Genomic DNA, 13,453 nt, shown 5'->3' on the forward strand with positions numbered 1-13,453 from the left:
GGGAAACACCCCATATCAACAGGGTGCCTGAATGAAACGCAATTGTATACCTAACTCTTAACTGTACCCCACAACTTCACAATAAAAAAACAAAAACAAAAACAAAAGAACTTAAGTGTTAATATTAATATGCAAAACTGGAATTTGCTGCCCTGTGTTAAAAAAAATAAGGCTTTCCTGGGGTATTGGTCTACCCTTAATAGGAAACTGTGAATGATTTTCTTTGCCTTTTAGGTAATTGGTCTAGGAAACAGAGATTCGCGTTTTATAAAGATGATTACTTGTGTCTTATGTTTTCTTTATTATATCCTACATTACATAAGAAAATTGCATCCTGTCTGTTAAAAATCTAAGAGTTGTTTTCCCTACAGCTATGTAACTTTCTAAATTTTCCCTTGAACTATTTATCACTCTGATTATATGAATGACTATTATTTCATTTTTTGAGCCCATTTTGATCAGGTGTTTTAACCTTTGATAATTTTGACAAACTTTCCAAAATCAAATTCTAAATTAAATATTTTCTTGATTTCAAATTAGCTTTGAAATTTTGGAGACAGGCCCTTGGAACTTCCCCAAAAAAGTTTCTGTCTTCTTATAAGAAGATAGACATTAAGTAGTTATGCTTATTATAAATACTAAGTTACCTGGGAAGCACTGTTAATGATAAGTGATGTTAACATTTTAAAAGTTATCTTTATATGGATATATTATTAATGTGTATTTTAGAAATTTCATAACACATTTAGACATCTGATTATACTGTTCGACTGAGTAAGAGTGCCCAGAATTAAAATCAACAAATTAATATGATAAGAATTCCAACCCATCATCAAACAGAACAAGAATCAATTAAAAGCCAAAGAAGTACTTTGGCAGATTTTCATGTCCAGTCATAAAATTGTTAAGATATGCAATTTATGTGTTTGTTGGCTGCTCGGATGTCTTCCTTTGTGAAGTGTCTGTTCGGATGCAATTATCAGCAAGTCAAAAAATAACAACTGCTGGAGAGGGTGTGGCGAAAAGGGAACACTTCTACACTGTTGGTGGGAGTGCAAACTAGTGCAACCTCTGTGGAAAGCAGTGTGGCGATTCCTAAAAGCTCTAAATACCAACCTCCCATATGACCCCGCAATCCCCCTGTTGGGAATATATTCTGAAGAACACAAATCACTCTATAAAAAAGATACCTGCACACGCATGTTTATCGCAGCATTGTTCACAATAGCAAGAACCTGGAAACAACCATGCTGCCCGTCAAAAGAGGACTGGATTAAAAAAATGTGGCACATATACACGATGGAATACTGCGCAGCCATAAAAAAGAACAAAATCATGAATTTCGCTGCAACCTGGATGGAACTAGAGTCTATAATACTGAGTGACCTCTCACAGAGACAAAGATCCGAGTATCACATGTTCTCACTCATATAATGGACCTTAAACATTCAATGCAATACTATAAGAAAATGACTGACAGTACTGGGAAACTATGTGGGAGGATGGGATTAACAGTAGCAAATATCTATCTGGGAACGGGGAAACACCCCATATCAACAGGGTGCCTGAGTGAAACGCAATTGTATATCTAACCCTTAACTGTACCCCACAACTTCATAATAAAAAATAAATAAATAATTAGAAAAGATATGCAATTTCAATAAACTCCTAAGATTCATCCAACTCAAATAACCTATGATAACCTACTTAATGCACAGTGCTGTGCATCTGAATTGGCAAACAAAACTGGCATCTTAAAGGAAGTAAATTCAGCGTAAACATTGACTTATGGAAGGTCAGAACAGCCATCTAGTCTCTTCTGAACTTGCAGACAAATTTTTAAAGATAACACAGGCAAAGAAAGTTACAAAGAATAAAAAAGAATAAAGCGCCTACAGGATTTATGGGACACCATTAAGAAAACAAATATTTGTGTTATGGACATTCCTGAAGAAGAGGCAAAAAAGGAAGCTAAACAAAACACATTTATACATCATACATCATTTTTACATACTTATTAAATTATAAAAAAATTTGAAATAAAACTAATAAATTATTTATATCCATTTTTACATTCAAGTAAAATATAAGAGAATTTATACTAATACAGTGGCCTTACAAGAAATGCTCAGAAAGTCCCACATCTGATAGTGAAAAGACAATAACCACCATGATAAAAACATCAGTAACTATAAAAACTCACTGGTAGAGATAATTACACAAAGAAGAGAGAAACAAAATCTTATCATTTTAGAAAAACACCCAACTATTATACAAAAATAAACAATAAGAGAGGAAATAGGAACAAATGATATATAAGAGTAACAAGACAACCGGAAAACAATCAACAAAATTGTAAAAGTTCTCACCCAATAAAACCTTGAATATAAATGTATTAAAATAGATTGCCTAAATGGATAAAAACACAAGACTCAATCGTGTGCTGCCCAAATTAAATGTATATTTTCTGCAAAGATACACATAGACAGAAAGTGAAGGGAATGGAAAAATATACGGACTTTGCAGCAACTTGGACAGATTTAGGGTCATTAATATTTAGTGATATATCACTGAAACAAAGAGCAGAGTACCACATGTTTTAACTCATAAGCAAACACTGAATATTTACCATAATACTACAAGAAAGGTATTAGCAGTAGTGGGGGAACACAACATCAATAAGTGTACCTGATTTCAAGCCAGGCAAAGTGGGGACCAAAGGGAGGCCCAACATTTACCTGTATGATGTCCACTTGTATACCTAATCCTGAATTGTGCCCCACATCTTTATATATCTATATATATAAAGATATTCCATGTTAATGAAAACCAAAAATGAGTTGGAGTAGCTATAATTATATCAGACAAAATAGACTTCAGGTTAAAGGCTTTAAAAAGAGACACCCAAAAAGACTTTATATAATAATAAAGGAAGCAATTGATCAAGAGAATATAGCAATTGTAAACATATTTGCACCCATCATTGGAATGCCTGGATCCGTAAAACAAATGTTACTAGATCTAAAGGGAGAGATAGACACCAACAAAATAATAGTTGGAGATTTTATAGTTGAAGATGCCCCTCTCCCATCATTGAATATAATATCCACAGAGAAAATCCACAAAGAAACTCAGATTAAACTGTATCAAAGATCAAAAGGACCCAACAGATATTTACAAAGCATTTCACTCAACAGTTTCAGAACACACATTCTCATCAGCACATTGAATATTCTCTAGGATTGACCATCTGTAAAATTATAAAACAAGTCTTAGATTAAAAAAACAGCTCACAATCATACAAAGCTTCTTATCTGAACACAATGGAATAAATGATGTTAATAACAAGAAAAACATTCAAAACTATACAAATTCATAATAATTAAACAACATACTCCAGACTGACAGTGAGCAAAGGAATAATTTAAGAAAAAAATAACATTTCTTAAGCTGAATGAAAATAGAAATACACACACTCAAACCTACAGGATACAGCAAAAACAGTATTAAGCTGCAAATTTATAGCAATATATGCCTATATAAGAAAATTAGAAAGATTTCAAATAAAAAAGCAACAGTGCACCTCAGAGAACTAGAAAACAAGAATAAACCAAAGCAAGAATTATTAATAGCAGAAAGAAAGAAATTATAAAGATTAGAGAAAAAAAATGAACAATATAGTGACCAAAGAAACAATATAAAAGATCAACAAATTAAACCCTGGTCTTAAGAAAAGGTAAACAAAATTGACATGCCATTAATTAGTCTAAAGAAAAAAATAGAGAAGAAACAAATAAGTAAAATCAGAAATAGAAAAGGAGACATCACATGCATAGTCCAGAAAAAAAATGGAAAGCATAATTAAAGACTACTATGAATGATGATATCCCAATAAAGTGGATATAAAGTATAAATTATTGGATGCATATAACTCACCAAGATTGGTCCAGGAAGATACAGAAAACTTGAACAGATCAATAACAATCAATGGATTGAATTATTAAGAAATAATCTCATTTTATTTTATGTTACTATAGAGATGTGGGGTACAAGTGAGGATTGACTCCAAGGGAGGCTGCATGCAGGTGCAGTTCGGGCTTTCAGCTGGCCTTCTTTCTCCTGGTAGTAGCTCTGCTACCCTCTGTGCAGTCACGTGACCCCACCCTGCTCCCTCCCTCCTTCCCTCCCTCCCTGAGCAGCGCCCAGCAATGCCAATCTCTCCCTTGTGTTCACGTTATTGCTGTTAAGGACCCACTTACGAGTGAGAACATGCAGGATCCAGTTCTTTGTTTCTTTGATAGATCACTAAGTATGATGACCTCCAACTCCATCCAATTTGCTGCAGAGTCCCTGATGTTGTCCTTCTCTATGGCTGCATAATGCTCCATCATGTATATGTATCACATTTTCTTTATGCTGTCCACTTTCGATGGAAGTAGGGTTGGTTCTGTGTTTCGGCTATTGTTAATAGTGTGGCAATAAATATGTGTGTGCAGATGTCTTTTTCACAGAAATGTCTATGTTCCTCCAGGTATATTCCCAGGAGGGGGTTTGCTGGATTGTACGGAATGTCAATTTTTAGTTCTTTTAGGAACTGACACACTGCTTTCCATAGAGGTTGGACTAGTTTTCACTCTCACTAACAGTGTAGAAGCATTCTTTTTTCAGTGCATCAATGCAAGCATCTGTTGTTTTTCGACGTATTAGTAATAGTTATTCTTACCAGAGTTAGGTGGTATTTCATTGTAGTTTTGATTTGCGTTTCTCTGATGATTAGTGAGGTTGAGCATTTTTTCATGTATCTGTTGGCTGCTTGTATGTCATCTTTTGAGAAGTGACCAAATCCTTTAAGCACTTTTTAATGGGATTGTTTGCTTTTTCCTTCCACCTCGTTTGCGTTCCTTGTAGATCCTGGATGTTAGGCCTTTGTCAGATGCATAATTGGCAAATATTTTCCCCCATTCTGTGAGTTTTCTCTTTACTCCCTTGATTTTTTTTTTTCGCTGTGCTAATGCTTTTCAGTTTGATGCAGTCTTACTTGCCCATCTTAGCTTTTATGTTGTTCACTTTTGGAGACTTGCTCAAGATTCTTTGCCTACTCTGATGTGCATAAGGGTGTCTCCTATGTTTTCTTCTAAGATTATTATGGTTTGAGGTTTTATGCTTAGGTCTTTGATCCATTTTCAGTTGGTTTTTGTATATGGTGATAGGTAGAGGTCTGGTTTCATTCGTCTGCATATAGTCAGTCAGTTTTCCCACCATCATTTGCTAAATGTGGTCTCTTTCCTCAGTGATTGCTATTGGTTGCTTTGTTGAAGATTAGTTGGCTTAGAGACTGTGTTATTGCTTCCAGAATCTCTATCCTGTTCCATTGGTCTACGTGTCCTGTACCAATATCAGGCTGTTTTAGTTACTGTATCGTTGTAATAAAGTTTAAAGTCTGGAAATGTGATACCTCCGGCTTTGTTTTATTTCCTTAGGATTAATTTTGCTATTCGTGCTCTTTTCTGTTTTCATATGAATTTCTACATTGTCATTTCCATGTGTGAGAAAAACAATATTGGTAATTTGGTGTGTATTACATTAAATCTGTAGATTGCCTTGGGCAGGCTGGACATCTTGACAGTATTGATTCTTTGAATCAGTGAGCATGGAAGGTTTTTATTTGTTTGTGTCATACTTGATTTCTTTGAGCAATGTTTTGTGTGTTGTTCTCTTTGTAAAGGTTTTTCACTTCTTTGGTTAGATGGATGCCATGATATTTCATTTTCTGTGTGGATATTGTGAATGGGATTGTGCTTTTTATTTGGCACTCTGCTTGGTTCTGGTATATAGAAATGCAACTGTCTTTTGCACAATGATATTGTACCCCAAGACTTTACAAAAGTTGATTATCAGTGCGAGGAGGCTTTTGACAGATTCCCTAGGGTTTTCAAGATATAGAATCTTACTGTCTACTAAGAAGAATAGTTTTACTTCCTTCTTTCCTGTTTGGATACCCCTTATTTCCTTCTCTTGCCTGATTGCTCTGGCTAGGGATTCCAATACTATGTTGAACAGAAAGGGTGAGAGTGGACATCTTTGTCTAGTTCCTGCTCACAGGGGGAATGCTTCCAATTTTTGCCCATCGAGTGAAAAGTTGGATGTAGGTTTATCATAGATGACTCTTACTGCTTTGAGGAACGTTTCTTCTATGCCTGGATGCTCAAGAGTTTTTATCAAGAAAGGATGCTGGATTTGGTTGAATGTTTTTTCTGCATCTAATGATATAATCATGTTTTTTTTGTTTTATATTTGTTGATGAGCGGAATTATGTTTATGGTCTTGTGAAGACTGAACAAACCCTGCATCCTGGGAATGAAGCCCATTTGGTCATGGTGGATAATTTTTGAGATTTGTTGTTGAATCCAGTTTGTTAGAATCTTGTTTAGGATTTTTACATCTCTGTTCATCAAGGAGATTGGTCTGTGATTCTCTTCCTTGTTGGGTTTTTTCCAGTATGATGTTGGCTTCATAAAATGAGTTGAGAAGCATTCTCTTTTTCTCAACTGCTTGGAAAACTTTCAGTAAAATTGGTATCCAGCCTTCTTGTATGTCTTGTAGAATTCAGCTGGGAAGTTATCAGGTCCAGAGTTTTTTTCTGGTTGGTAGACTTCTTATGACTGAGTCAATTTCCTGGATTGTTGTCTGTTTAGAATTTCAATTTCTTCTTGTTTCAACCTTAGGAGATTGTGTAGTGTCACAAAGTTCTCTATTAGCTTTAGGTTTTCAAGTTTATTTACATACAGGCATACACAGTAATCTCTGATAATCTTTTGAATTTCTTCAGGTTCAGTTGTCACTTCACCTTTTGTGTTTTTAATTGTGTGTATCTGGGCTTTCTCTTTTTTCTAGTTAGTCTGACTAGGGGTGTGTCAATATTATTTATTCTTTCAAAGAACCAACTTTTTGTCTTGTCCATTTTTTCTATGATATTTTTGTCTTCTAGGCCCTGCAGTTGTGACTTTATCTTGGTGATCTTGATTCTCCTGTTGAAGTTAGGAATTTGGTTTTGCCTTTCCAGCTCCCTTAGGTGTGATGTTAGGTTGTTCACTTTTTAATCTTTCTGTTTTCTTGATGTATGGGTGCAATGCTATAAATTTTCCTCTTAATACTGGTTTATGGTATCCCAGAAATTCTGATAAAATGTGTTTTTGTTTCCAGGAATCTCTGTCTTAATTTCCATGTTGATCCAGAAGTATTTCAGCAGCATGTTGTTTAGTACCCAGGTATTTGTGGATATGGGGGGAATCTGTTGATGGCAATATTTATTTTCATTCCACTGTGAGAAGGTGCATAGTATTGTTTCTATCTTTTGGAATTTTTTATGCTTGATTTATGTCTGAAAATATGATCAATTTTTGAGTATGTTCCATATACTGATGAGTGGAATGTATACTATGAAGTTGTTGGGTGAAGTGTTCTGTAGATGTCAATTAAATCCATTTGACTGAGCATTGAGTTGAGGTTCTGAATCTATTTATTGACTTTTTGCCTTGATGAGCTTTCTAGAACTCTTAGTGGGGTACTTAAATCTCCAGTTTTGGTTGTGTGAAGGTCAATGTCTTCTTTTAGTTTATTTAGAAATTGTTTTTATAAAACCTGGTGCTCCTGTGTTGGGCGCATATATGTTTAGAATGGATATTTCTTGCTGATGGATTGAGCCTTTTATCATTATGTAGTGTTCTTCTGTATCCTTTTTAACTTTCAATGGCTGGAAGGCTGTTTTGTCTTATATTAGAATAGCTATTCCTGCCTTCTTTTGTTTTTCATTACCCTGAAAATTATTTTTCCATTCTCCAACTTTGAGTCTATGGGTGTCATTGGCAGTGAGATGAGCTTCCTGGAGGCAACAGATTGTTGGATCATGCTTTTTTGTCCAGTTGGCCACTCTATGTCTTTTCAGTTGTGCATTTAGTACATTCATGTTCAGGTTGATTATTGAAATGTGAAAGTGTATCCCTATCATAGGGCTTTTAGAAGGCAGTTTTGTTATCTTTTAACTTTTATTTGTATGTGCATTTTCATTTTTATGGGTGCTCTATATGCTCAGTTTACTCTGTGTTTGCCTGTATTCTTGTGATGTGCGTGGCTATTCTTTTAGTCTGTGCTCAAAACTTTCTTAAGCATCTCCTGAAGGGCTGATCTTGAGGCAGAATATTCCCTTAGGGACTGGATGTCTGTGAACAATTTTAATTCTCCACCACTGATAAAATTTAGGTTGGCTAGATAGGAAATTCTTGACTGAAAGTTTTAATCTTTTTTTTCACATAAAGGGTTTATTTTGCATGTTTGAAGGATAATTATAAATTATAATTATTACTTCCAGAATTAACAGGTTTACAATTATAAAAATTACTTCCAGAATTAAGAGATTTATATTGTGTATACTTCTAAATGGAGAGAATAGGAAACCATATACACATTGTATAAAATAAATTTAAAATTCAAAATGAATTCAAGCTCAAAAGATGAGATCATTTGTCTGATTTTAAATGTGGACACAATGATCTTTGCACTATCCACGTTCATCTGCATGGCACTAGTGATGAACTCACAAGAGCCGCATTTCCAAGGAACCACAGATGCTTCAACTGTCATTATTCTGTTATTATAATTGTGCCTGTTTTGTCTTTGGAGGAGGTTAATTTTTTTCTTAAGACAATCAGCTTGAGAATATTTTCCGGCACTACAATCAGCTTGAGAATGTTTTCAGGTACTACAATCAGAACAGTCTTCTAATGGGTCTACAGTGTTCAGAGATTTACACCCAATGCACTTTGCAGTTTGGCACATAAAATGAAAATAGAAAGGAAATCTTGTTTAGAAGTAACTGTGGATTTTTTTTAAAGAAAGCACAGTCCTTTCAAATGCTACATGGCACTTACAACTGGAGAGCCATCTTCTGTTGGCATCTCATTTGTTTCACCAGTGCATTTTTATTCTAAAACCACTAAAATGGCACCATAATCAAATACACAGGAAACCAAAAGTAAAACAAAACAAAGCAAAACAAAACAAAAAAACTAAATATATTTTACATGCAATTTTAATCAGTTACATTGAACATTCTGCTTAGACTAAGTAGAATGCAAAAAAGAATAGTCTGCTTTTAAGATTTTTCTCTGAAGTTTTACATGGCAGCATGACATCATACACATGCACACACACACAACACAATAGTACTAGAGCACGAAAATGAGAAAGTCAAATAAATTCTATACATAGATTGATGTCTTGTGTTGTCACAAGTCTCACGTTAATTTTGGAAATTAATGCTGCTTTCCTAGAACACAAGATCAACATTCAGATGCCAGAAAAATGGAAGCAATGTATGCAGATCTGACATGGCCTAAGACAAATCCAAAGATACAAGGGCTTGGAGCATACTCAATCACAGCGTCATGAGGTGTGGTATAAGATGTCAAAAGAAAGACAGAACAGGGGAGAAATGGGAAAAACCAACAAAAAATCCTTTCCCTTCCCGCAGACCTAAAGGCAGTAAATGAAAAAGGATTAAAGTCATTATTATCAACATCATCGTGTTGTATTTACCTGGAGACTGAAAGGTCATGTGGCATAGCAAAGTCACTGAAGTGCTTGCAGAAAAACAACAATGCAAGTAATTAATGCTAGAAATATTCCAATGAACCCAACCCTCAGAACACTTCAGATGAACTTTATTTTTTTAAATTTTTAATTTTTTTTGAATTGGAGTCTCACTGTCGCCCAGACTGGAGTGCAGTAGCTACTCCCCGCCACTGCAGCCTCCACCTGCTGGGCTCCGGGGATCCTTCCACCTTAGCCTTCCAAGTAGCTGGAACTACAGGTGCATGCTACCATGCCCCAGCTAATTTTTTGATTTATAATAGAGATGAGGTCTCGCCAAGTTGCCCAGGTGAGTCTCGAACCCGCAGGCTCAGGCAATTCACTCACCTCAGCCTCCCAAAGCATGGGATTACAGGCTGAGCCACCAAACCTGGCTAAACTTTACTTTTTAACCCACAGTCAATGTGCCAAGTTCTGCCCAGTCTGTGTGAGCTGATACACACATTGACTGTCATGTTATCATGGGTAGCCTGGGCCCCAGGAAGCAGGCTCAGCTCTGAGCTTTGCATGCAGGTTCTCTAGAGAGTCAACAGAACACACGGCAGACCTGCAGGCACCACCTGCCACACCCACAGTATGGGCGCTGTGCTAGTTCCAGAAGCTCTCTTGGCAGGCATGTTGAGTGCAAGAGTAGGGTGACTGTAGCCTGGATGGAACACTGAGGCACTGTGATTGCATGGTGAGTGGCTGTCACCTTCTAGCAGCACAAGCATGAGCCTCATGTGAGCTGAGATGGGCACCAGGCAAGCCCTGGGTCAAGCCCAGAACTACTAGAAGTAGAACCAAAAGTGAGCCCACTGAGGCGCTGCCCCAACTGCAGCAGCATTTCTAGTCTCTATACAGTCAGAGTTCACACAGGGCCCTTCTCCTGGCTGTCTAACCATGAGGACTCCTCCAGAACAAAGTGAGCAGCTGTTTCACTCATCAACCAACATCCTGCATCTCATTTCAGCTTAAAACAACCCTGCAAGAACATGCCGGAAAAGGACTCTAAGAATTGTCATCAGTCACACAAGCGGCTGGCCTTGCCATAGTGACATCACTGCCACGAAATCCTGGGAGGCCACAGAATGGAAGGGGCCCACATCAACAGCACACCTGAGCAAGAACACACACCACCACAAAGGGTGCCAAGGGGGTAAGCCATTATTTGCCTTGACAGGCTTGGTGGAGAAAAGCCAGGGGTGGGCAACGGGGGTGGGAAGTCCTGGTCATAATCTATTAGCAAAAACAGTAATACAAATTAAAAAAACCCAGAGAACTGTTTAGAAAGCAACCATGCCACTTTAAAATTTATATTTCCAATATAGAAGCACTGTGTTCTTCCGGGAACTTACCACAAACACAAACCATTGATGTTCTGTGGTCTGTTAAATCCATGTGCTAAAATCCAAATTACTGATTGCTACATATATCAGACCAAATGTACTATCCAAAACACACCTATGTTACACTGTGGACCAGGGAACTGGGTGTTACTAAGAAGTAAGTATGATAAAACGTAAACAAAAATTTTTTTTACAAAGCTTAGAATTAAAGGCAGTCTTTTACCCAGATTTCTTTCCAGATAGCAAAATTCTAAAATGGGTCATTAACTGTTCACAAGCAACTCATATTTGAACTTGCGGTTTAAAACCTCTAGTTTGAAAAAGGCGTTCTGAACAACTGACTTTCAAAACAAGCTGAATGGGTCCATGTAATTCTCATGCCCAAATGTTCATTTTAACTGAAGAGCAGTCACATTATAAATACAATTCACTTGGGTCAAGCACTCTTATTAAACTGGAGAAAATTATGTCACCCCCATCACAACCCACAAAGAAAAGACTGCCAATGGTGTGAGTGTGTGTGTGTATACACATGTATCTTTCCACATGTGTACATATTACATATGTATACTCATGCACACATAGGTAGACACAGATACTCATATCTCAAAAAAGCAAAAACAAAAATACCCAACTATGCTTGCATTGGGGCAGCAGAATAAGAGAATGTCAGGGTGAAGGGGAAAAGGTTAAGATCTATGACAGTTTCAGATGACCATATACTAGCTTCACTTTTACCAACCTGCCTGGGACTCCCACCAGACAGACAGACTTCTTCTGAGGAAGAGTTCTCACACAAAATGCTTCATGTCTACATGAATGTGTACTATTCAGAAGGAAACCAGTTCTTCTGGCGGAGATTGTGGGTTTGCAGGGACAGTGAAGCTTTCATTAAAATGGAAAGCCATCAAGACTTCATGTCTACAAATTACATATTTAGTAGTTCCACAAATTTGGCAGGGCCCGTGATGACATCTAGGATGTGCGCACCAAATTGTAGACATAACTATGGAAATCTCCATCAAACTTGATGAATAGATGGAGAGCTTGGCCTCTATCTGTCAGATGACCATGCCGGTCCTTTTCAAGCCATCTTCTTTGGCATATTCCACCTGTTTGACTACCAGCTCTCCACAACTTCCCCTGGCTCCATTTCTGCTGGAGGCGAGTCACTGAGAACGGTCATAATGTGCAGGTCACCTGTAATCATCTAGAAGCTGGTACATGTGCAAGACAGGGTCTCTCTCATAGGTAATGTAGAACCACATTTTCATACAGGTACACACACTAAGATCATGTCCTATCTTTAGAACCACCCTCTGATGCAAACATATGTTCTACCACCTTGCCAATCCTTGTGTCTGCCAAGTGTGCATCACTGATTTGAGATGTTGCAGTTCTATCAGGGAGAACTTCAAGTGTAGAAACTCACCTTTATTAAATTATAATCCATAAACAGTTAAATCCATCATGTTTTATAAGATACAGAGAAGGAGTTACAGGCACCTGGTCCAGAATGGTTCCTTTCCACTGGGCGACAGGACTGGTCCCCTCCTTCCACCCATACTGAATCCTGCAGCCTACGATGTTGTCGGGACTGGGAAACAGGGTTGCTCAGCCCCACACTGCTCTGATGCTTTTTGTGAGATGTCGTCTTCATGATGTTTGCAGACACTCTAGCATGGTCTGCATCAGCTCTGGACCACTGGACAGATGTCTTTCTGAATGGGACCTTCATTCATTCATCTGCCGGACTATGGTGAAACTTCAATATTCTAATATTCTCCAATTTGAAACTTTTCACAGAATGTTAGGATTTTTTTTTATCTATAAGAACATTAAAAACTGGACTCCAATCCCTTCTGGCTTATAGCGTTTCTGTAGAGAAGTCTGAAGTCGTTCTGGTTGATCTTCCCCAATAGGTAGTCTGACCTTTCTGTCTTGCTGCATTTAGGATTTTTTCTTTCATAACTAATTTGTGTGGATGAATTACTGTGTATTTGGGGGTTGGTATTCCCATGTCACACCTTACAAGAGTTCTCTGAATCTTGTCTTGAATGGTTGGGTCTCTGGCAAGATGAGGAAAGTTTTTTTGGATGACCTGATAGAATGCTTGTCCCAAGGTATTCTCCATCTCCCTTCTTGGTTCAGGGATACCAATCTGGCATAGGTTCAGCTTCTTTATATAATTGCACATCTCTTAGAGGATTTACTTCTTCTTTTTGAGATGTTTTGCTATTTTTTAACAGATTGGGTTAATTCCATATATTGGTCTTCAAGCTTTGAGATTCTTTCTTCTGCTAGGATAATCTGCTCCCTATGCTTGTCAGTTTGTTACTTATTTTGAGAATGGAACTACTTCCATTATTTCATGATATTCTTTTTTGAAATTGGCCATCTCCTTTACAATTTCATTGAGTTTTACTTCTTGATTCTCCTGATTCTTATTCATTTTTCCATCCAAGCTTTGATTTTTG

The 13,453-nt window shown here is 37.1% G+C and overlaps 1 pseudogene; it reads right to left on the bottom strand.

Moving 5' to 3' along the window:
* Positions 1-11,951: 11,951 nt before the first annotated feature.
* On the bottom strand, positions 11,952-12,714 carry LOC103255520 (annotated as a pseudogene).
* Between the last annotated feature and the right edge of the window lie 739 nt (positions 12,715-13,453).

This window comes from Carlito syrichta, unplaced genomic scaffold, assembly GCF_000164805.1.
Source record: "Carlito syrichta isolate Samal-C Ts95f unplaced genomic scaffold, Tarsius_syrichta-2.0.1 Scaffold288203, whole genome shotgun sequence".
Lineage (NCBI taxonomy): Eukaryota > Metazoa > Chordata > Mammalia > Primates > Tarsiidae > Carlito > Carlito syrichta.